At 39.3% G+C, this 25496-nt stretch overlaps 1 protein-coding gene across 7 annotated transcripts in view; it reads left to right on the forward strand.

Moving 5' to 3' along the window:
• Positions 1–25496, forward strand: part of ZNF536 (zinc finger protein 536) — a 347905-nt gene that overhangs the window by 124188 nt on the left and 198221 nt on the right. The window lies entirely within an intron of this gene.

A 25496-nucleotide genomic window follows, 5' to 3' on the forward strand; every position in this document is an offset into this window, starting at 1 on the left:
AGGGTACGTGTGTCTGTCCCACATCTCTCCATGCTGCTCGCTCTCTCAATGCTTCAGAGCTCACAGGGAGGAAACTGAACCTGTGACCATTCTATTGGTGCTTCCCCCACAGGGTTTTTGATGAATTTGCATTAGGTGATTATCCCCTCATGCATGTCTTGGAAAGGCAGGTAACTCCACATTGTCAGTTTTCCATCTGTAGCATGTGGATAATGATACTTTTCTGCCTCACATGGGTGTTGTGAGCACTAATTAGTTAATGTCTTTTCAGCACTTTTATCATACAAATACTAAGCAGTTATTGCTATAATTATTATTTCTTATTATTTTGTTGTTCTTCAAACAAGGGATTTTGAGCACTCATCTATGTCTGAGTGTTTGAAAGTATAACTTCATATACAATAAGTGACAATTCACAAATCCACCCCAGCTGAAGTAGCATTTTATTCAAAAATATTCCTCTGAAGCAACAAGGTCATGCCACCAAACACCAAAATACAGTGTCTGTAATATAATAAGGCATAATGTGGTCTACGTTAGTTGAATAATAGTGCATGCTTTGGGTGTGCTGTGAGCACTGGAAAGAACTCAGTTGGCTACAGGGAATGTGGCTTTGGACATCAGTGGCTGAACCACAGCCATGTCAGTTCAGCAATGCGATAGTTCTTGAGCTTGTGCCAAAATCACTGGACTTCTGCAGAATTTTAGGTTCTTTCAACCCCCAAATTTAAGTAAAACTCTAGAAGAAAAAAAAAACCAAACAAACCACAAAGCAAAAAACAACCAAACCCCACAGAGCTTAAGGGAAACCTATCAAAAAAAAGATGAAACCATCACATTCCCTGTGCTTCAGTATGGAAAGCGCATGTTTACCAAGAGTCATGCAGGAGGTGGATCCCTGTCAGAATGATGCTTCCTCAGCTACAGAATCCAGCCCCAAGATTGCCTTGGCCCTGGGATTTTCTAAAACCAAGAGATTGCCTTATTCTCTATATGACGTAATTTTTAAGTCTGGGAATCCTGCTTTTTGCACAAATAACTGAAACACAAATATTTGTTGTTTTTTTTTTTTTCCTCAGAGAAGGGGAATTCTGATGTGTGAAAGCTTCTTCTTGCAGATTAAGGGCCCAGTTTCTGTAGCAGGCTTCCTTTTTCTGGGCTACTGTGGAACCTTTTCCATATGGTTGGAGGACAATATAGAAGGCTAATGGCATGAAGGACTCAATTTCGCAGGTGGAAAGCACAGGCATAGGAATGAAATTCTTATTGTGTACAGCCAGTTGGAATTGGATGCAGAACAAAGCAGATCTCTGGCAAGCATCTGAAGAACTGATTGATGATGGAACACTGTGAGGGGAAGGAGTAGAGGCTGGCAGGTAGGGATGGGTGGGTTGGGAACCACGGGAAGCTGCAAATCATCACCTCTGGTCCACAAAGACCAGGAAAAAGGAATGCCGCTCAAGTCTTTAGCCATCATTTTTCTTGGAGCTTCTTAAGGACCCATGAAGGCATGGCTGTAACTGGATTAGAGTTCGTGTGGAGGCACAAAACCTCTGTGCAGACGTCCTTGACTTGCTGTCTGCTTCCCATGTGGAGCAGCTAGGAATTGGGCTGGTGAGGAGAGGCCCTCGTGCTAGGCTATAGCTGGAGAGGGTGCTTTACAGAGGGGCTCCCCTGTGCCACATCACAGCAGGTTTCCTGCTCCATGACCAGATGTGCAACTGAAGTTGTCAGCTCATCCCAGAGCAAACTCTCAGCTCTGTGATGACACAGAGCAGGGGGAATGGAGAGCTTGGGCTTGGGCAAGGTGTGCAGGTCTTTCAGTGATGTTTTGGCCAGAGGGCAGGGTTTAATGGGATGGGCTGGATGGCGCTGCCAGGTTAGTCCTCTCAGCGGAAGCCAACTTCTGCCCTGCTCAGTTGGATGGATCACATCAGGATTTCTTTTGTTTCCAGCCTTTCCCATGGGACTTTCTGTGGGGAAGGTATGATCATCTCCATACAACAAGCTGTCAGCCTTCTGACAGCTATATAGTGCCTGGGCTGGTTTGTCTGCAAGTGAGCATTTTCAAGCTAAGTCTGTTTCTAACTGAGGATGGTCTGGGAGTGACTCTGAAAACAAGAGCACCCTCTTTAGAGGGTTATTTTGAAAATGGCTGTGTTTGTAGAGGTAAGATGCCGCATATGATGTAGATAAATAATGTAGGAGAGTCTTACAGCTCCTATGTAATCTACTATGGTTTTCTTACAGTGTTGGGGTCACTGTTAAAAAAATCTTAGTCTTTGGTAAATTTGGCTCTAAAAGCGATTTAAAGTCTGCAATTAGGATGGGAATACTTTTAAGTAAATGCCTGATTAAATGCAGCAAGAATATATATTTTCCAAAACTGACAACTGAGGGTTTTTTGTGGTTGCCTGTGCTTACATACTCACTGCTGTATTTTATGGCTTGCACCTGAAGTTACTTACGCATTATGCCCAGCAGCTATATACATATCCATTTATGTGACCTTGTAATCAGTTTATTAGTGTTTTAGTACCTTGTTGCTGTTATTTGTATCAGCCTAAGCCACAAGAAGTTAATTTCAGTAAGGTTTCATAAACTAAAATTGAAAGAAGTAGTTCACTGAAAGTTATGAAGCAATGGGAACAGTTAAGTCATGACAGGATTTCTTCCTAAGTTCAAGAAAATTGCAATGTAAACTGGAGTGTTTTGTCAGTTTTGTTGTTTTGGGTTTTTTTACATCTTATTTTTGTTAAGTGTTAATTTTACAGTTATTTTTTATAATGTGTTTTCAGAAAGACAAAGTTTATAGAGATGCAACATGTTAGTAAACCAACAGATATCTCTGCAGGGAAACAATTGCTACATTTTAGAGGAAACAAGTCCTTTTTCTGGTCCCAAAATCTTGTCTCTCTTGTTTTGTTTTGTTTTGTTTATTTTTCTCACAACCTATTGGCTGGTCTGATAAAACCTATTACATCTCTGTATAACACTTCTCATTCTTAGAATAGACCATCACAGTTCCAACAACACACCTATTACATACTGTAAACAATTTTATTTAATTGATGTCAGAATTAAATACTATTTTCTTAAATAAATGCATGAGTGGATTATCTGGAGAGAAGTTTTCAGTACCTGTGACTGTATCGCACTAAACTTGTTAAGAGGCAACTGTCAGTACTGCATTTTGTGACTGTGACTAGGTGTTACTTTGTAAATAAGAAGTCAACCTTCCAATGCATTCCCAACCGATAGGCTTAAGATACTGTGTGTCTGTTCCATAAATAACAGATCATCCTATTGGAAAGCAAAACAAAACTCCATTAATTGAGCATGCACTGGTATCTTTTTATAATATGTTTTTACAGTTTTAGGAAGGGACAAATCCCATGGTGTCATCCATGAACATAGCTGAAGTAACAGTGGCCCACTTTTAGCTTGAGCAAGAAGCACTGTAATAGACTGGGTCGCTGTTATAGAAAGTTTATTGTTATTGGTATATAAACTAGCTGGGGGCTTAAACACAGAGCAGCTGGGTAATTTAGCTAGCTCCTGGATCCAGTTAAAAAAATCGATGTTCTGTCCACAGCAGGGGAATGGTCATAGCTGAGAAACTACTCTGTGTTAGATTGTACCACACCTGTGGCGTGTGCACCATTGTGAGCTGTGTAGGCTGCAGCAAACATTAAATCCCCTCATTACTGCCTTACATAAGACAGACACTTCAAGCAGTTGCACGTTTATCTGAGATTACCAGTTAAACTCATTAAAAAGCAACTAGGGCTTGTTCACTCAATTGGATGTTTTCAGGATTTTGGTGTGCATTGTGATTAACAACAGTATGTCTTTGATTAGGGAGATGACATTTTTGGGGAAGACTTACCCTTTCTGATGTTTCTGTTCACTGGGTAAATCTGAGGTGACAGGTATGTTGTTAGCTCTCTCACCTTTTGTTGGGAAAGCTAAACTTGCGAAACTGGAACTCGAGTATTTTTTTTTCCTTTTAATTTGAGAAAGAAATGCACCATTAACACTTCGGGTTCTAGCCAAGCTCATGCTCTGACAGCACTTACAGTCAACTGATGGAATAAATTGTTCGGAAAACTCTTTATCATTAATGTTTCCTATTTCTTTATACCAAGTAAATGAGGGGAAGAAATTTTTGAGTTGTAACCAGGTAGCAGTACATTGAACCTCCTACCACCGATGTCCTGGGGTTTTTTGGCTGTTTTTTCTTTTTTCCCCTCCTTGTTTCACTTTTTCAAATTTTCCCACTTGTTGCTACTGACTAAATAAAACCTTACTAGTTTCTTTAAACCCATAAGTAAACTCAGCCTGCTGTGTGGTTTCACAGAAGTTGAGGGGGCCAAGTTGTTTGATTTCTCTTTTGAGAAACATAAATACTTTTGGGATCAGAGAGCTTCTGTGGACAGGAATCCTTCTTTTCCTTTGTATTAGGAAGTCGTCGTCTTCTTAGCTCTCCTGGATCTGAATCTGAACAGCATCAGCCAAGACATTCAGGCACTACTGTAATACAAATAAGAATATTAATGGCATTTAACATTGCTTTTTTCATAAATCAATCAAAGAAGTCAAAGCAACAGGCATAACTAATATTACTTACAGTTAGATATGGCTACATCTCTCTCATAAAAAGTGTTTTTCTGCAATATTTAACCATTGTTGGCAACAATCATCAATATTAATCCTTAACAGCAACATGATAACCAAGCCAGCAGATAAAATGGCTGTTAAAAAAGTAGGGGGAAAAAAAGGAATAATAGGATTGTGGAATTTTAATATTCTCCAGCTATTTATTAAAAAGTGCTTATTTTGTACGTGTTTATTTCTAATAATCAACTGTAACATTACTTTGCAAAAAACTGTAATTGCTTCTTAATTTCAAATCCCAGTTCCTTTGTGCTGTATACAAAGGTAGGATATTTCTGTACTTATTGTTCACAGCACTCTGTGTAAAAAATCACGTTCATTTCAAGAAGCTGTTATGGTATTGATTCTGGTAAAGACTTCCATTAACTGACCAATCTAAATCTCATAAGTGATGTCAGGATAGTTATGCATTTGCTTGGTTCAAGTATTCAGCCATTATGTTAGAATGCAGGCAGTGTCTGAATATGGCTGTTAAATTATTTCTAAATACCGAACCAGAACAGCTTAACAGTTCTGCAGTTTGAGACTGACACAAAAATGACAATCTGCCACCTCTTTGTTTTTTAAATATTAACGTTGTATTGGGATAGTATTTTTGGAGTAAAAACCTGTGGCACGAGAGGATAAGTGACATAAACAAAGGCAGCTGGGCTGCATGAAATAATGGAACAATAAGGCCCTTACAGCCGTTCTCATCACTCCAGTATGTTAATTAGCATTCTGTTGTGGCCGCAACACTGAAAACATGTAATCTGTATTGGTGTACTGTACAGCTGTGAACACACATTCTTTTTTGTTAGTCCCTAGAGTTAGCCTTGCCATTGGCATATGTGTGTGGGCCAAAAGTCAAACCAGCACCACTAAAACGCCACGCTATAGAAGCAAGAGAGATTTTCTTTTATTTATTTCCATCATAACCTGTGATGTAATCTGGTTACACAGCTTCTGTCTGTCTGCTGATTCTTTTGCCCCCTTGCATGTGTATATGTTGTGTGTGAATCTGTGTGAGCATGTCTGCATGTCTGTGCAAAGACTGAGGGTATATATGGCCAAATGAATCATCTGAAATAAGTGATTTGGGAAGATAAAATCTGCTATAAATAAATAAAAGCTTTTGCCTCAGTGGAATAGTTTAAAAAGTCCACCATGAAGAACATTGTAGCTATATTTTATTTTTCATGGGTAAAGCTAGTTCAATATTTTTATTCATGATTTTATTAAAGAAAAATAGTCCAGAAATCATCGATGCTTCAGTGAATTCAGCTGCACAGAGATGGAACACTTGCGTTTCTTTTAATTTTGGTACAAATATGTAAAAAAAAAAATATTGAAAGCAAACAAGAAGGAAGATGATTAGGGGAAAAAAGTTTTCCACTTATGCTTCTTTTTAAAATAAGTAGTACTAAAGTCAAGGCATCAGCTCACCATGTACATGTTAAACTTACTTGGCCAAGGACTAGAGAAGAACACCTGATTTGATGAGATGAAAGTCCTCCCTCAGTTGTGGGGATTGGTTTTCTTTGTAGTGCTCCTGTAATTAAAAAAATTCTGACCTCTTTTAACACACAGGTATTTACCTCGCAAAGAAGTTTACTTTTGGATTGTAAATAGGGTTTAAAATTAACAAATAAGATTTCTAATATTTCCTCTTCTATGTACATTTTCACAGTGAATACTCACTTGTCAAACCTGTTTGCTAGTCTCCATTTATTACTTTGTTGTGATGATCTCTGTACTCACACGGAAAAAAAGAGGTAGGAAAAGTTTTTCTTAGAAAATAACTTTCGGTGCTCTTGGGTGAATGCATCCTTTATCCATACTCAGATGATAAGAGTGAAGGCTTAGCTCATATTTCTGCACTAATCTACTTCAAACCTGATCTTGAAAAATTACCCTCATTGCACAAAGAAAATACAGCATTTAAGTCACCATGCTGATCAAATTTGGTTCTGCTTTTTGACTGTGGAGGGAACAAATTGTTTGGTGATTCTGTGATGTGAACCAGCATCCACTAGGGAACTGAGTAAGTTTCTTTGGTTTTTGTTTAACCACTCTCTTTCTTTCCCAACTAGATTGTAACTCTTAATGAGACAGATACATTATTGTAGTATCATATGTATGATAAGTGTTGAAAGGTTTAAAAAAAATTAAGCTTAATGCTTTATATTGCTTTGGATAGTATGATTTTAGACTAGAGCTTCTAAATATTAGATTTCATGCTTGCATTACTGTTTTTATGGAAAAAAAATCAGGAATGCTGCTTTAAAAATTAAATTTCTACAGAAATAAAATACAGGCTGTCAAAAAGAGAATAAGAAGAACAACGAAAATGTTAGTAGCTGTGTCTGAATTTGTCTTTATAGTGCTAAAAGTATATAATTAATAGAAGAATTTTAGCTCCAGATGTGGCTATACTATAATAGAGCCTTATAAATGCTACAGAAAGAAAAATTGCTTGGAACGAATGAGAACCAAATCAAGAGCACACCTGGGTTTGACAAAGATTGCATTTACTGACTGCTGTGCTATCACATTACAGAGAAAGACCAAGTCTTTGGGAGCAGCTGTAGAGAAAGGCCTGGCAAATCTGCATGCAAATAGCAGCACATTGTTAACTTAATCAGATGCCGAGGAAAAGATGTGCCAGACCATGAGGATGATCTATAAACAAGTACAGAGTCCAGAGAGATTGTGAGGGCTAAGCAGATTAAAAAGGTATGCCACAAGGGTTCTGTCCTTGGGTCAGATTCGCGTCTTTTATGTTGCCTGAAGGTCACTGCCACTCGGGCTAACTTATCACACTGTCTGTTACAGCCCATTGTAGTAAATTTGTCAAATAGTACCCGGGTTGTTCTTTGCATGGATATAAATAATTGCATATTATTTTGGGAGTTTGGTAGCTCTTTGTTCCTTGGTGGTAGAGATACGGGTATTATTTTCTGAAGGAACAGTGTGTGATTTCATAACTCTCATTAAATAATATTACTGTATAAATGTCCCAGTGTAGTGAGATAAGAAATAGTGTGGTACACCATATAAAGAGACAAATCTTCCATTAAAAGAAAATCTTTCTTATAAACTGAAGTGCCCTGACAAAAATAGTCTTAAAGTTAAAGACACCTGCTCTTCATATCATTTATTAATATTAACGGGAATATATGTTTAAAATCTTCTCTTTGTCTAATATCATAAAAAATAAAGAAGTAATACTATTTAATCACCCACAGCTTAATAGTGCCTTAGTTGTTTACTGCCATTGCACTAATTGCTCTGTACTAATGTGTTTTTGTGTGATTTCCAGTAGTGCTAAAAGAACTGAGATCCATAACCAATTAAATATAGTGTTTTTATGTTAAAAATATATCTGCTGTAGACTAGCAAATGAACAGTGGTATTCTTTTAAAAGCAAGAGAGAGTTGGCAGTTGCAAAGCTGCAGAGCACTAGGTATTTTTCATTGCATCTTTTCCACAGTGACAGTGGAGTAATCTTTATGAATAACCAAACTGCAGAAAGCTGAGCATTTTATATTATATTATGGGCCAGAATCTCCTCTCACACAGTTATAAATCAGGCATAACTTTATTAAAGACAGAGGATTTACACCCACCCAAAAGAGGTGGACTCAGGCCTTTTGTTTCTGCTAATGGCATTTCTTCTTTTTTCAGAAATGTAACTTTTGAAATCTGAAGCACAGATTCCTATCACACAAGCTCCCCAGCAGAAATATTTTGGCTGTTCCTGCCGCATGGCAAACCCCACACAGGGCCAGCTGTGCCGGGCAGGCAACCCAAGGCCAAGGAAGAGATTTGGGTCCCTGGCAGTATCACAGGGAGAAAGGATGCTCGGAGACTTGTAGGAGAGGAAGCAACACCGTTTATATACTGCAGTGTACCCTGCCAGAGGGTTAATTGGGTAACATTGTTGTTGGCTCCAGAAGGAGCTCGCTGCCTGAGACAGGGCACTGCAGCGGAGACTGTGAGGGTGAGCGAGGTGAGGGGAAATTGGACATAATAGCATTAATAATAATAATTAAAGACTAAGAGTAACAAAAGAACGCATAACTAATACACCAGTCTTGCTTTTTATTACAAAATTAATATTCATATGAATGCTATCAGAGTTATTCAGTATTAAACTGGTAAGACAAAAGCCACATTGTAATATATTATACAGTGTATTACAAGATGTTTGTTTCTGTGGATTTTGACCAGCTGAAAACAAACGAACAGCACTACCAAATAGTCAGTTTCCAGGTCTTCAGCACAGGGTCCTCAGTCAACCTAGGATCCCCAAACCCAAAAATCCAGGAATACTCTTCACTTTATATGGGGCGAAGTAATGAGATCAATTAGATCCTCATCCATTGAGCTGTAGACAGCTGTTGGTGCATAATAATCATCATTAGAGATGGGTGAATGTGGGATACTTGATTTGCCAGACTACCCGCAGGTATTCTAAAAATGCCAGGCTTAACTCTTGAGTATTTTGAGTACTTGAGGCCAACATTTTCTCTGAAGTCTCTCCTGGGACTATTGATCATAAAAGAAGAAAAAGGTACATCTGAGAGCAAGGAGAGCTAGAAGGCTGCCAGGCTGTTTCTCAGGGTCGGAGAAAGTTGAGCGGATAAACCCTGCCAGCTGCTCTGTACACACCACCCTCTTCAGGGCCACATGGAGCCTGGGAGCAACTCACCCAAGTGTTAGCTGCCATCCTGATTTCAGCCTCAGCAGCCAGCTCCTTGTTCTGCCTCCATGAGATTTTCGTGGTAAGAATTGCACCCTTTTTAGGCTTGGGTGCATTCTCTCTCTACCCAGCCCAGAGTTCAAAAGTCACGCAAGAGCAAGGTTCCCCCCGCCATGCTGGCTGTGTGTCTGTGCAGTCTGTTTGCGTGCTAATGAAGTTAATCTGGTTCTGATGTTGCCTTTTGGAGGATGGGAATGCAGCCTTACCAGTATTGCACTCGGAGCCTTTAAACCCCAACAGGCTTTATAAGCACCACTAGCATGTCCAGCATATTGTCCCTGTGTTGTGAACTCCACTGGTTGTGGTTATAAATTTCAGACTTTTCTTTGAATCCTCAAACACTACAAACATTTATTTATATTTGTATGTTAAAAATACTATAAAATCTTCCTAACTGGTTCTCTTATTCATATACATCATTGCAGCTCCATATGTTCTGCAATTTTAAACCCTATAATAATTCTTATAATTGAGTCCTTTTTCGAGGTAGTGGGGGCTGACATTCCGGGGAGTATGGTATACATTGCTACTGCTTAGTTTTGGTTTGGCAGTGTAAAATAAGGAGTCCATATAGACATGAGCAAGAGACTTGGCTCTAATTTGGAAAATAATACCTAGGTGTCCTACAAGTTGGTGTGAGGATTGATTTGCTAATGTTTGTACAACACTGAATATGTAAGTGCTGTATAAGTATTTAGTCATGTTAAGTCCCCATGCATCAGTTATTTTTCCTCAATATCTGTACAGACTGTGGGTTTTACTCTTATGGACTTGTAAAGGAAGAAAAGGAAAAAGATATTATGGTTCTGGCAACTGGCAAAATAAAGCAACTGGCAAAATGTGCTTTATTCCTCCTGCACACAGATAATATTTGGGTAGACGGTCACACAGTACCATTGTGCAAATATTTATCTGTTTGTGAAGAGAATCTCAGCTTTTATTGCCCAATGCTGCAAACCATTATTCTCGTAAACACCATTGGATTTCTCATATGCATAAAGACTGTTTTTAAGACTAAGGGTTTGTGGAGAAAGAATCTAACATATCTTTTTAGATTAAATTCATTGTACTGGTTTTATGGCCTAGCATGTTTTTGGTAGATCAACTAGCTGATTGCGCTTGAAGATTCATCTGCAATAGTGGTCTAGTGTGTGCAAGAACAAATTAAGCTTCTGCACTTAAAACACACTGAATACCCGAGGCAGAGGCTGGATGGCAGGTAATAGGAATCTCTTCGTTCTCTTTGATGGGTGCACTGTCATCATCAGTTTGGTTATAGCAGCTGCTCCTTTCTTGCCATTTGGTTTTATTTCCTGTTCTCAAATAATCTCTCTCATTCAGAGGAAGGCAAAGACAGCCACCTTCTTGAAAGCTGTTAAAATGGGATAAATGAAAGTGATCAAGGAAGACTTCAAGCCAGACATTCTCTCTGTCTGGCATGGCTGAACTGGGGGGCAGATGCTACCAGAGAGATTTCACCATATTTTTCATTAGAGATATATGTATGAGTAATGAAGTATTGTGAGATGGAATATCAGTATCATCTGGGGAAGAGCTAGAAATGCCAGTGTGTTTTGAATTGAGGAATATCAATGCATTCAATGAATGCATTGAATCAGAAGATGTCTTACCTCTGTGGTTCTGGGTTATCCAGGCTGTTCTCAGCTTTGGTGGTGGAAGGCAGTGTGAAAGCCCCAGCACTCCTGGGATTGCCTAAGAGGGGCTTTGTGCCTGGTGTGAGCCGAGTACTGCCAAACACTGAACTCAGCTCTGGACAAGTGTGTGCATGGCTTTCTACTTTTGGTTTTTAGCTCATGCCTAGTTCTTAAAAGTAATCATACTGTGTTTGTGGAAATGAAAAGAGGAAAATCTACTTGAGAGAACCAGCAGGGGAATGTGAGATCCTTATGTTTTCTTGACTTCTCTCCAGTGCTGTTGTCTTCCAAATGGAATTTACTTTCCTTCAACTTTTTTGATTCCTCCTACTCACTGGGTACATAGCTGTAAGCCCAACTAAATGTATCTGATGTGTGGCCCCAATATAATTTAGCAGTTATGCCCTGTAAGAAAATTGCATAGGAAGAACATTGATGCACTGTCAGTTCACACACTGCCATGTTTCTCCTCCCCTCCTGTACTGAAGGTTTTAGCATCATGTTTTGGTCACAACAGTCAGCAATTAGCATGAACCAAGCAACATGATGGTTGTAACTGGTTACAGGTTACAATTACAAAGCTTACTGTGAGGAAAATTAATTGCCAATATTTTTTAAGGTTTTTGCCAATGACAAGAATTGAAAGGGCAAAAGTTCTTTTATGTCCTTCTATCCCTCCAGCTCTCCCCAGATAATTCCAGTCACTCATCTCTCCAACTCAGAAGCATTTTAAATTAAGCTAAAGGGGGAGGTGATCATCAACAAGTAATTACAATTATAATCGGAAGCAAAACTTAAAATGCAGTCTCCCAAGGTGATGCAGTTATTCCTGGGTGTCAAAGCAAATCTCCTTCTTCTCCATGCCCACTGTGTCCACACATGGAAGGCAGCTGGAGCCTGACCCTAAGTACAGTAGGGTATTGTGGTAGTCTGCTGGTATCAGAAATGTAGCAGGATGGAAGCAGCTGGAATCTCCCAGTGTCTAGGCCAATTAACACCACGTGTGATCTTATCAGTTGTGATTGGCATTTTTGTGGTCCGTACTATCTGTTTTTCTGGCAAAAAGGACCCACCTTGTGGCTGAGGGGTTTCTCTCAGATGGTGTTCCAGTTTTTGTATATATCCTATTCTAAGGTAGAGCTGCATTTTATGAAACATGAGATTGAAAAGCACGGTTCATGTTAAGTCAGAACTTCAAATAATCTCGAACAAAGCATCTAGAATTTTGTCTCTAGTTCGTGTGCCTGTACAAAGTTTGCATGGATGTGTATTATTCCACTGCACATACTCTCCAGCAAAAGCGGCTGATACCTTTTTTAGCTCTACTGACCAAATAAATCCAGTGTTGAGATGGATGATGTTTATAATCTTGATGGTCTGCAGCCTTCCCTTATTCTTTTGCAAGTAGCCTCTGTCAAGCACAGCTGCATCATACACCTGTTTTATTCTTTTCATAGCATGAGTAATGACTGTGGGGATGCAGCAGGAGAGAGCGGATATAGTGCACTGTGTTTCTGCTACCAAAAGTATCTTTGAACATTATCATGTTGCTTCCTTTGCTGACCTGGAGCTTGAAAGAAGCTACATAATTATCCCTCATCTTGTAAATGTTTTGTTCTACCTGTGGGTACTCATTTGAGGATCTTCACTGCTCTCGAACTTTCACCAAGGTTGCATCAAGTAAGGTCTCTTAAAGATTCTTCTGGAACAACTTTTTCATCAAAGCTTTCTTCCTACACGTGAAATAGATTTCTTTGCAGCACTCTGGTCAAAAGAAACATACTATCTAACCATGACCATTTCTACACCAAACTCTCCAAGTTCAAATTCTGTGTGCTCAGCATTCCCTGTAGTCTTAAGCAATGTCCATTTTTTTTCCATAGCTGTGACATAGAATGAGTTCCCATCCATTATCTTCACAAAAAGTGATGGCTCATTTTTCAAAGTACTGATTGGCAAAAATTTTGTGGATGACTGTTTTTGATGATGATTATTTTTGTAGATGGGTTATTTGCTGTGCTCTTCAAGTGCTCCCCAAGCGTTGACTCCTGATGTTGTCCAGGCAATTGAGCTGCTATACCACAGCCTGTTTAACTAGTCTCATGAGAGACAGCTTGCCTGCTCACTCACCTAAATTGGTGTTAGTGTAGTGTGTGGAGTGGAAAGACTCCCTTCAGTTAAGGCAGTATGTTCCAGATCAGGGATTTTACTTTTTGTTTGTTCATTTGTTTGTTTTACATGGTTTCTTTATTTAGAAGCTGTTGTTGCTGGGTGACTGCTGGCATACTGCTGGGTAACTTTAGAAGGACATAGCCTGGCTGAATAGATCATGTCACAACTTTAAACATAAGAGGTACAACTGCATCCGGTGCCCGTTGTTGGCTCTTGTTCTGTCAAGGCCAGAAAAGTGCTAACTGATTTGATAAGCAGTTAAAGCATCCTCCAAAACGGGAGCATGAAATGGATGGATCTGTACTCTGTGAGAGCTCTGTAATGGCAGAAGTGTGCATGATCAGATATTCCTGACCTCTACCAATGGGCTGTTGGCCCGTCTGCTACTCTGAGTTTTCGCTGTCATCAGCTGTGCTGCCAGAGTCTGCTCTGGCCAACTCTTCTAAGCCATGGCCAGCTTGCTGGGAGCAGGGACTGCTGGGCTCCTCACTGCAGATTTCAAGCAGAATGGCAACTGGCTCAAAACTCTTGCTTTGGCACCCTTCAGCTATCCAGGTTCTGTTCTTTATCCCTCTTTTCCCAGTTTTTCTCTTGCCTTGCCAAAGAAATGTGGCACTAGCAGAATCTTCCATTCTGGGCAATTATCTGAGGTACTCTTTGCCAGAAGACCCAGAAATAGGGTTTTTCCTCAAATTAGTTCCAGAAAAGAATCAGAGGAAAGAGAGACAAGAAGATAGATTTGTCAGCTTTGGTGCTGGCACTCTTAGGGCCGTGTTTGCTGGCTCATTTTGTTCACCTTGTGAAATTTCAGGGCGATCCAACAAAGAATTAGTTTCTCTTGGGACTGCAATCCCTATTGTATCAACCCAAATGGCTTGCTTCTCTCTGGAGAAGCCAAAAAATGCTAGCAGTAGCTGCTTGCAACAAGTTTGTCCAAAAGCAAACTGGACATGAAGATGGATTTTGGGCATACCTTTTTTTTTTCTGAAAGTTGTTTCAACGAACAAAGGAAATTGAGAGCTTTTTGCTGTTGGAATAGTTCCCTGTTTAACTGGGTGAAAAATCCAATTTAATCTGAGATCTCCTCACAGCCCCCTCAGAGTGACCTCCCAGAACTGAGGATTTTCTTGCCTGTAAAATTTGAAGAGCTTGAAACAGCTGTGAATTTTTGCAGGGTTTCTTTGGAAGACCAGAATTTCTAGTTAAGCATATTTTTAGCATGCTAAATGCATGGTCAACAACAAAAAGAGAAGAATTTAAATCCTCAGTATCTTTGGACTGTCTTAAAGAAAGCGGTGGATTGTCTATTTTTTCCCTTCTCAGTTTTGGTAGAAACCCCTGAGCACTTACTGTCCCTGGCTCAAGCCAGGGAATTAGCCCTGCAGGTTGTCCCAGAAGGCTGTGGAGCTCTCAGCTCCCCGATCTGACCCTGAAGGAGCTACCTCAATTCTCCTCTGCTGAGAGTGAGCACAATCCTATCAAACATTCTGCAGAAGAATGGGGGGCTGGGGGTGGGGGGTGGGGTGGGGTGTCCCTTTAAAAGCTCTGGGTTAGGGACAGCACAATTAGACTTTACTGTCTTTAGTTCCTGCTATACCTCTGAAGCACTTGAATGGAATGGATGCTTCAAATTAAGTATGACCTGGTTGTCCAATCCCAATTACCTAAAGAATCCCTCAATTTGCTTAACAATTCCCTCACAGCTATTATGGCTCTGACTGATTGTCCCCAGGACTCTCTTAGGCTTACAGCTAATGTAATTGATTCTTCAGTAGTAGCCTGAAGGGCCATTTGGCTTCAACCATGGTCGGGAGATTTTTTTTTTTTTTTTTTAAACCTAAGAGAATGGTTATTTTTTTATAGTCATTCTGGTTTTGGAGGGTGAGGGTGGAGGGAATCATCTGGTCACAGCTTGGAACAACAGTCTGTGCCAGATGGGGATGTTTTTTCCTTGGGCTCTCAGTTAAATTGGCTTTGGATGGAAGGTCTATGTAGACTTCAACCCAAAATTTGGATGGGTGTTTCTGAAAAAAACCTGTAGTGAATGCTTAATTCTGACATTTTCCGCTCTTTCTTCCTCTTAGAATTGTAAGAATGTTTGAGGTATTTTTTCTGTAACTGAAGGAATATCAGTCATGACAGATGAATCTTTTCAGTTGTGACAAAGCTATCAATCCTCAAATGGTCTCATTCCCAAGTTCTGTATACAGGGTATACAGAAAGTTTGTTCTGTGTACAAACTTGTGGAAAAGGTCTTTGACACTGTAAAGTGGATTGTCTTTTCATGAAGGACTAGATCACAGAATTCTGTAGGCTGTTAGCAAATCTGCATTAGTAGGGGTGCTCATTGAATCTCATAGTGTTGTGTTGGGCTCTTATATTCTGAGCTGTGTTGTGGCCCTGTTAGGATAATACTATTTTTGCACTTGTTAAGAATGGATAGCTGCAAGGACAAAATTCTATCAAAACCATTTCCACAACCCTCATCCCCTTTTTTCACCAAATCTCACAAACTCATAACTTGAACACCCAGCAGAAGTAACAGGAGATTGGTTTAAAACAGATAAAAAGAAATAATTCCTGACACAGTGAGTAGTGAACTTCTGGAACTTGCTGCCAAGGGAATTAGTAGAGGCAGACAGCATCAGCAGGCTCAGAAAGGGATTAGACAGATTCATGGAAAACAGTTCAATAAACAGATAGTAATAATCAGGTCAATAAACATCTAAAAAAATTGCCATAGCTTTGAGTCATGAAGGGCACTAATTTTCTACATACCTAGAACCTTAGAATTAAGGTTCTTAAACTTGTTGAGAATGAAAAAGAAATGCTTGGATTGCTATTCAGTTAGGTATGGCAACGAGGGAGGAAGAGAAAGGGAACTGATGTCTGTCTGAACGCATCAGTGAGCTGCTTTTCTACCTGAAATTCGTAAGGAAGGGAGTGACTCTTTTAATGGGGGTCCTTAAAGGAATGGTTCACTAAGAATGTTACTGACTTTGAATCTCTACAGCTCTGGCAGTCTGTGAGAATGCTAGATTCTCAAAAATGTCCTCAAAGTTCAGAACTGTACCTAAAATGTATCTTTTGCCAAGACAGACTGGGACCTTTCCAGGCAATGGAAGACCCTACTGCAGTATTAGTGCTCAGACATGGGAGACTCTCTCTATATTCCACCTCCCTGCCCAAAAAAAAAAAAAAAAAAGCTGGGCAGAGTATATGTTGTCTATATTGCTTTAATGCATTATAAAAAGATGTCAACGTTAATTACTAGAATGATGTACTTGCCAACAAAATAATGCACAAAATACACAATATTTCCCAACTTGCTTCCATGTGCAGCCCATTAATTAATGTCTTTACAAAATAAACCTTGTAAGTAAGGATTTAGTCTTGATTCCTGAAAAATATGATTTTGAAAACAGTGCTTATGGCAAAGCAATGGAGATGCCAGCTGCCCTTTGGTAAAATACATGGTATAGTTTGGATTATGGAACACTATTTTTCCTGTACAAGGTAAGGCAATACTGGCTAAAAGTTAGGCTATCTATACAGAGAAGGCATTGGGATCTTGAGAGGATTTCATTCTTTGAAGATGGAAGTCTAATACAGATAGATGAGGTACTGAAGCATCTACAAATGGGTGAGATAGATTGTGTCTTAAAAAAAGACAATCGTAAAAACAGAAAGTGCAAGTCATAGCATGTGCCAGATCATATCGTAGTCTGGCAGAGAAATGGCTCCAGCCAGTACTAGCAGTATTTGTTTACAAGTTACATTTCCTTCATCTGTTGTTCTCTACCTGCAGAGCGACTTTGCATCTGCTTGAGATTTCAAGATTATTGAACAAACTTGTCTGTTTCCTGATTGAAAATTCACTTTGATTCCCTCTTCAGTTACTGAAACTTGTTACAATTAATGCTTTATAACTTACCAATGACCATTGATGCTCTGCCTTATAGAAATTTGAAACGAGATATTATAGAAAAACCCTGCAAACTTTCTGGTTAGTGACATCTCTCACAAGCAGTGCTGATATTTGGCAGACTTAATTTAAGAAAGTATCTCAGCCTGTGCTTATGTTTAGGCAAGTTCAAGAATTTTATGCAAAGCTGTGGAGTAGAAATCAGTGAATATACAGTGAAGACAGAGCAGCAACATTAGTGTGGCCATTGTGAGCATTCTGCTTGGTTATTCCAAAAAGTTTTCATTGCAAATATTTATTAAACTATATTCCCTCCTGTACAGGAGATCTTCCAAATGAACTGATACCTCTTGCTCTGTGAAAGAGTCCCTTACATACCCCAAAGGTATTTGGTCCTCAGGAGGGAAAATGTTATTACTCAGGATATATAGCAGCTGTCAACTGATTGCCATGGAAGATCATATGAGTAAAAGGCCTGATGATAATGTTGGAAGGAGATGATAAATAGGAATTCTTGTGGGAACTTTTTGAGGAAAAGCCTGTACTTATTTTCGATTGTGATCATTGTAGCTGCTTCATGAAATTAATAATTAACAAAAAGGAAAAAATGCAGAAATTTTGTTTATAAACGTTTTTGCCAATTAAAATGAGCCAGAGAAGAGTTTCACCTATATGTGTAGATTCATGCTTTGCTTAGGGCACTGTCCATGCACAGAAAAAGATTCTGTGAGTGTGACCCCTCCTGTGTGCACGGAGCGCTGTACCTGCTCTCTTACCAACAACGCAGACACATCAGTCTGCGCCCAATATTTCCTTGCTGCACATAGCAAATGAAAGATAGAGCAAAGAGTTTTCTATACTGGTTTTAGTCACGGAAAAAAAAAAAAAAAGATGAAAATAATTGCCATTAGGAATAATTCCAGTGCATTTTTGTTGTTACTGGTTTTTTTCTGTATCACTTCATCCTCTTATCAGCGCTGTTCTGGTTGTGCTGATGTATCCCAAAGTGCTTTGGGTTGATGGTGGCAGTGCCACCAGTGGAAGAGCATTCCACTGTCAGTGAAATAATGCATGAAGAACTGGAAGCTCCTGGGGATATCTCTTCCATTTGAATTTTTATGTTTATTTTCATTCATGAAACCTGATATAGCCAGCCAGTAATGTGTAAGGTAGGACTCCCTGTTCTCCCTGTATTCCAACTTCATGCTCCATTGCAAGCCAGTAGTACTACAGAGATGTTTTTGAGCAGGAAAAAGAAGGGTGAAACCCTTACCAATCTGTTAGAGAAACTCTAGAACAGTGTGTTGCTGTAGTTAAATGGTGTGTGGCTTATAATGAAATTACACCTGGGTGAATTCTTTTCTTTAAAATGTTTTGTGAGTAATACGTTACAGGCCAATGTTGTTTGATTTTAATTCAGATTGTTTTCATTTATTGAAAGTAACTTTTCAGGGAAAAAAGGTTTAATGTAGATGCCCACCTTGATTTTTTGTGTTCTGTGTTAATGACTGCAGGATATGCGTAAATTAAATATTTTCTTGTATACGTGGTCATCATTTGCAAAAATAAGCTTCAGATGTCTGTGGATTGAAGTTTCACCCTGAGATCCATACATAGATATAAATCTTTGTAACTGATTCAGTGTGAGTTTGGACCAAAATTCATGAGGTTTATTGCAAAGACTGTCACCAAGTATATTTTTAAAATTTGTATCTCCTACTGTTTTAAGCCTTGGTATCTCTGCATATTGTGGGCCTTAGATGCTTTGTGATTTTTATTATGTGCTTTTGGCAGCCCATATCCTGTTGCACATTTGGTGAGACATCCACAGCAAATAGACCCTCTGGAAAAGTCTGGTAACTTCCCCATGAAAAATTTAACACAGGTGTTTTAATGAAACAAATTGCAATTTGAAATACCTGATTTTCTTAACCCTGGCAAAAGACCACAGGATGTAGCAGTAAGTACTGATCCCACACCCAGGTCCCCACTGTCAGCTGCTGTAGCTGTCTCTGTAGTGGTTCCTGCCTCCCAGCACACAAGGAGCAGTGTGTTAATTTAGCCCTAATGAAACCAGTGAAACACGTCTTTCACTGAAAGCTGTGCTAAGTTTACATCACATTTGCCAAGAGCATGTACACTAAAAATTACTGTGAATCAGTTAACTTATGCTGACATGTTACTCTGTGATAAGTTGTTGTAAACCAATTTTCTGATCTTCTGAATCCGTGAAAGTGATGCTGAATTTAACTTGACTTTGGATGGTTATATTTGAGCTGAGGGAGTTCAGCCTCTTGCTGTTTGTTATTAACTGTAGGAGCCAGGATGAGATCAGAGTTCCATTGTGATAGCACTAGTGCAGCCAGAGGCTTGGGGTGTTATTTCAGTAACTTTATCAGTCTGATTTAACAAATTGATCTAAAATTAAATACAAACAAAACCACTCCAAACCAAATAAAAAAACCCCAAGCAAATGAGTAAAAGCCTCAACAAAAGGTTGAGACTGACTACAGTGCTGATAGGGAAATTATGCTGAGATGAAGAGGTTTTTAGAGAAGAAAGAGGGAGTGAGCACAGTCAGTCTTATGGGACAAAGTGTCCAATGGACAAAGCTGGTCCAGTTCTCTCCATCACTGCATTTTGTATCAAGAGAAGTTGCTTGTTGCAGAGGGATTTCATGATACCACCTCATTCCCACTTAGTTCAGGTATTTGAAAACAATCCCATGGAAATGCATTTTCCCCATTTCTCTCCCTCTCTGTAACTGTTCTATTTGTTACAAGTTCTGCAAGAAATATGAAAGTAATTTGTTCTTCTTTGACACTTGTGAGAATTTTTTAAAAATGTTGAAGGAAAACTGGTACTGTAAAAGGAAGCAGAAAAGCTTGGGTACTTTGGGACATATATGACTTTTTTTTCCTTTGCTTTTTTCATACTTGGTTAAGATATGTACTTGTTTAAGAAACAAAGTTGTATAATAAACATATTAGTAATGTTGGAAGTAAAATATGTTTTCTTAATACATTGGTGGAGTTATTCAAGATCAGTTGACTCTTCTGTAAATATGCCCTTAAGGTCAGGAGGACCTTTGGTTCCACTGCTATACAAATGCTATTTACATAAGTTCAAATTGTCCAGGTCCAGTTTTCAAACACAACCAACTTTTGGCAGCATTTCAGAATGTATAGTTGCATTTGTACTGATATATATTGCATATAGTACTGATATTTGGGCTATTTTTTACAATTCTGTTTCTATTTAGTAGCTCTTTTCATATTTTCTGAAAGATACAATTGGGCATGATCAAATCTTCCTTCTGTGTTTTATGGGATAGTAGAAAGAGTCACTTGCTTTCAGCCTCTTGATCAGAAGACAGGAGAGGCTGACTTCATCAACACAGAGCATTTAGAAATGGATTACTTAAAACATTTTTTTAGTATAAACCCTCCTGTGTCTGTAACAAACTGCACAAAAGTGTTCTTCATGCAAGAAAGTTTGGCTCTCAAGTGGAGCCCACTTTTGCTCTTTTTGATTTAGTACTGGAGGAAAAAACTCTAAAATTATTTTTAAAGTTACAGGAAGACTTATTCCTGAAGAGTAGCAGGAGAAGCTTTTCTCCCAGTTGGACAGTGTGCTCCTCAGTCAGTGGTGTTTCAGCCTGGGAATGAGGAGGATTCTCTCCCTTGACCAGGAGAACCAGGGCGAAGGATCTGCAGAGCATCCTGTGGTGTCCCATGCTGTTTTCTGCCTCAGCACAAGGCATTGGTCAACATCCCCACAATGGTGATTCACTTTGTGAGTTACTCATTTTGTAAAGCTCCAACTGCTTTATAAATTAAGGCAGACATTATCATTTTTGAGAAATCTAGCAATAACAGCCTAGCAGATTCCAGAGAATAATAGCAGTGACCAACTGTGCTGGTCAGAGGGGCTGTGAGTGTGCATTCATGAGGACTTTGGCTCTCCTTTGAGAATTTCAGACAGAAGCTTCTATTAAAGTGCAAAGTATTGTTATTATCTTTGTCCTTTATACATATTTAAATAGTACATGATAATCATCTCTGTGAACTCTTAACTATTCATAAAGGTGGCTGTCAGTTAGAGGCCTGAACCAGTACTCCAGATCCAAATACTTAAAATGATAGATCATGTTGTAACCTTCTGAGAATTATTCATAACCTTTGTGTAGGAGGAGTTTCCTTTTAGGAGACAGGCTTTGCAGCTGATTAGTTACTGGGGAATTTATTTGTACTGTTGGGGTAATGATATCCAAGAAAGGTGGAGAAATTTTGCCAAATTAAAGTAATTTTTGGAGATTTACCTGAAGGAAGAGCAAGAAGCAGGGGATGATGAAGGTATAGGGTTCAACCATCTTTCATCCTTCCTGGTGTAGCATTTTCTGATCCATGGCACAGGGAGTCCCTAGAAGTAGCTCCAGGTTACAGCTTCAGCTACCTGTGTGCCCCCCACTGCCCCCAAAGAAAGGTTAAAGAGTTATATGAAATTAAAGTTGTGTAGGGACAGGTTTGCTCTGAACCATGACATTTTGAGAACGTCATATATGTATTTTGCAACTCAGTACTCAGAACAACGACCTAATTAGCACAGAAATTTAGCTTGGAGTCTTCAGGTGGAGTGTAATTGAATGTACATTTGAAACCGTGAATTTTCCAGTCCCTATGGACTTCCCAAATACCTTCCTCTTCAGCTGTTGGATGTTCTTTAGCCACTCCTCTTTGACTTTAACCAGAATTTACTGGATCTAAAAAAACCAAAACCAAACACACCTTTCTGACTAAAAAATTTAATCAGAAGCATCATACACTGACAATCCATGCAAGAAGAGTCTACCTTGGCCTGCTGCTGGTCAGCTGTGAGCTCAAAGCCACGTGCTCCTCATGGCCCAGCATCAGAAGAGGCCATCCCAAACCCCAACAGCCCCAGGAGAAAGGAGCAGGGCAGAGACCAGACAGTTGGGCAGCACTTTCCTTCTACAGAAGCATCATGCAGGACTGTGGGGTTTTTGCACATCTTCCCAAGGGTTTTCCAAAGAGAGAGCTTTGCCTGTTTCACACACGGCCACATCCCCTCTGGAGCTCATCAGGTTGTGCTTCTGTGCTGTGATGGGCTTGTGTCCTTCCTGGAGAATTCAACTCATCCTGATTGAGGCAGATACTGTAGTCTTTCCTCTAGTTTATTTTACCCTCTTGGTATGCAGAGTATTCTTTGTTAATCTTCCTTATTTATTTGAATGTTAATTGGTCCTTGTTAATTTGGTTTTCTGTGCTGAAAGCCAGGGTCAACAATGGGTCCTTCCACGTTAGCTCTTAGTGTGATTACAAGGTAGTGCAATGCATCTTGGAAAAAAGTAGAAAGAAGCCTTCCCCCTGTTTTTAATGTAACCTTTGTGTTAGGTAGGGGTTTGGAGGTTGAAAGAAAGAGAGAAAATGTATGTTCAGCGCAGACTGAAGGGGTCTTATTGATTGAAAGGGACTGTTAAATTAAAAGACAGCTGTTTTGAAAGCAAAATATCACTTGACCCCGAAGAGACAGGCAATTGCAGCCTTGGGGTTAGGTATAACAACAGCGCTGGTTTTGCTGTGGGAATGCAAACAGCAGGCCTGGAAAACAGATTTAGTTTTTTTCTGTCGCTTCGTTGTTTGTACACACAACTTTCAAACTGCTGTTTTTCTTGCTCTAAGAGCAGTCTCTTCTGAGAACACCCTTCTTTTGGGCTGGAATGGCCATTTTATGAGATAAAAGTAAGAATTTTTGTCTAAAACAGACTCTGTTCCATGGGGCAAAACAAACAGAGCTATCATAACACTTTAAATAGTAATCAAATATGTTTTTCTGTTTGCATTCAAAAAGGTGGAAAGGTAACTTGACAAGATGAAAGAAAGAACCAGATTTGTGTACCCCCCCTTTCCCCAGTAACAGGTATAGAGTTTTAGAGAAGACTTCAAGGCAAAAAGAAAAAAGCATAGAATATACTGTTATGGTGTTATTTTTGTCGTTCATTTTTATGACAACTTATTTGTACTTAAAGGAATCTTTCCAAAGAGTTAAGAAGCATCATTAAATAAAGACTGTGAAATGTGCAATATGGCTTATTTATTTAAATGTTAATTGGTCCAACGAACACTTCTAATTAGCTCTATATTTGCTTAGCAAAAAGTTTTACAAATTCCAATTGTGAAAAGCAGCTATTTTGAGCTGGTAAGCATGTTGCAGAATCAGCTATGATTTTTCTATAGTTCTCAGCCCTTGAAGGCACAATTTAATTTTTCATGTATGCATACTAGCAACGGTAAACACTTGCGAGTGTAAAGAACCTTCTTTAATTAGCTGCACAACAATTAAAGGATTCACAAACTAAATTGAACCCTGTCTCTGTGCTTACTAGCTGAATTCTACCACCTGTCACAACAGCACTTTGTTCAATCTGTTATGCAAAATCATTATAGCAATATAGCTGAGGAAAAAAAAAAGAGAAAACAGCAATTATTTCTTACTTTTCTCTTGAATGGGTTATTTTGGGTTATACTGATGTCAGGTTCATTGAAGCTAACCTTTTGAAATCTGTAACAGCATAATACTTATATGGCAGGCTTAGAATAGCTAGAAGAATATTTTGTTTTACCCTTTTAAGAGCAAGTGAGGCACATCCTGAAAGTACTGTACCTTCTCTGATCATTTGGAGGAAAAAGAACTCACCAAAACTGTGCTAACTCCTGCAGCAGCCTGTTATTGCTCTTTGTCAGACAAAAAAATGACCAATATCTAATAATACAAAATACTCTTTTGTTATTAAAACTTGTAAGCCAATATGAAAACTAATTTTAAAACCCACTGGTTTCCTAAAGTGGAAAGAGCTGCACTTTTAGCTTACCTGTCCTGGCTTCTGACATTTGTGATTATTCTTCAGATCCTGAAAATAAAGTAGCACATAAATATAATCTATAAAAGTACTGGAGTTATGTGCTGACTTTATTTCTCCTTCAAGCAGAAGTGGTTAAAAATGAAGAAGTTTGCATCTCTACAGAAGAGCCTCATGTCTCATTTCGATTGCATCCTTTTGCTGAAGGGAGCCCACAGGACCAGGTGCACAAGCACATTGGGAGTCCTGATTTGCATCCCTGTGGACAGGAGTCAGGCTCTGACAGCTCCTGGAGACCTGGCTTGGGGTGTACAAAGCTTCAGGCACCATTTCACCCCCTCTGCTTCCTGGCAGGGCAGACGCCTGGTTACCCCCTGTTCGCTCATCTTCCTGCTGATTTTGTGTTGAGTAGAATTGGAGGACACAGGAGGAAGGTGGAAATTTGTGAAAGGCCAGCTGGGAGAGGAGGTGGGCATGGGGCAAGAAGGGTGAGGGCCCACAGCAGTGCCTTGGGTCACCTGCCCTGCTGCTCCTTGCTCCAGCTCTTTGCAGGGACAATGATCTGCCCCTCAGTGCTCAGAGACCTGGGCTGCTGGTGCTGCTGAACATTCCCAGTGAAAACAGCAGCGTGTTTTCGCTGTGTGAGGACTGTGAGGCTGCGTTTAGTGAGGAAGACCTGTTTAGGTTTCTCTTTATTCCACGGTGAGAGCTGACAGGAATGTGCACCTCGCTGCCAGCTCTCCTGCGGGAGAGGCACAGGTACGTTCCGTGGGCGCTCAACAGAGCTGAGGAGCTGAAAGCGAAGCTGCCTGCTGACAGCTTCCTGAAATCATATCAATAACATATTGTTAGCTCTTGTGATTGAAGCTAAAAGAGTCTGCTGTTGGATAAAGGATACATGATATGGGCATTTCATATGCTAGGGATATAAATGAATAACTCTGCTCATTCACAGTACTTACATTTTTTACAGTATAATTTTTATACCATTGTCATTTTACAGTATTTTTGGAAAACCCAGAAGGAGAACAAAGAAGTTGTTTAATAACTCTGTGAGTTTGTTTTTTTTTTCTAAAACAGTCACTACGAAAATAAAATTCAACAACAAAAAATTGAGAAAAGACTTTGTTTTTTGTTACTTAAAATATATATATATATATATATAAAGAAAGGAAAACTACAAGGAAGCCAGATACTTTGATTAAACATGACTTAAGTTCTTAGCTAATTTTGCACTGAAGTATGAGAAGCCACAATTTGCTCTATACATCTACTTCTTGCTTTCTCACCTCAAATAAGAATAGTTAGTCTATTCTGAAGTATAAAACTAAGGAGATGAAAATCCTTTTAAGTAGAAAGAGTTATAATGATCTCTATATTCATAAGTGTAGGTGCAAGGGGCTGGAATTCAGAAAAAATGAGTTTCTGCTTGGGCAACAGGAG

Source organism: Corvus kubaryi, unplaced genomic scaffold, assembly GCF_017639235.1.
Source record: "Corvus kubaryi isolate FWS band 111438036 unplaced genomic scaffold, C.kubaryi_AGA036_p1.0 37300, whole genome shotgun sequence".
NCBI lineage: Eukaryota > Metazoa > Chordata > Aves > Passeriformes > Corvidae > Corvus > Corvus kubaryi.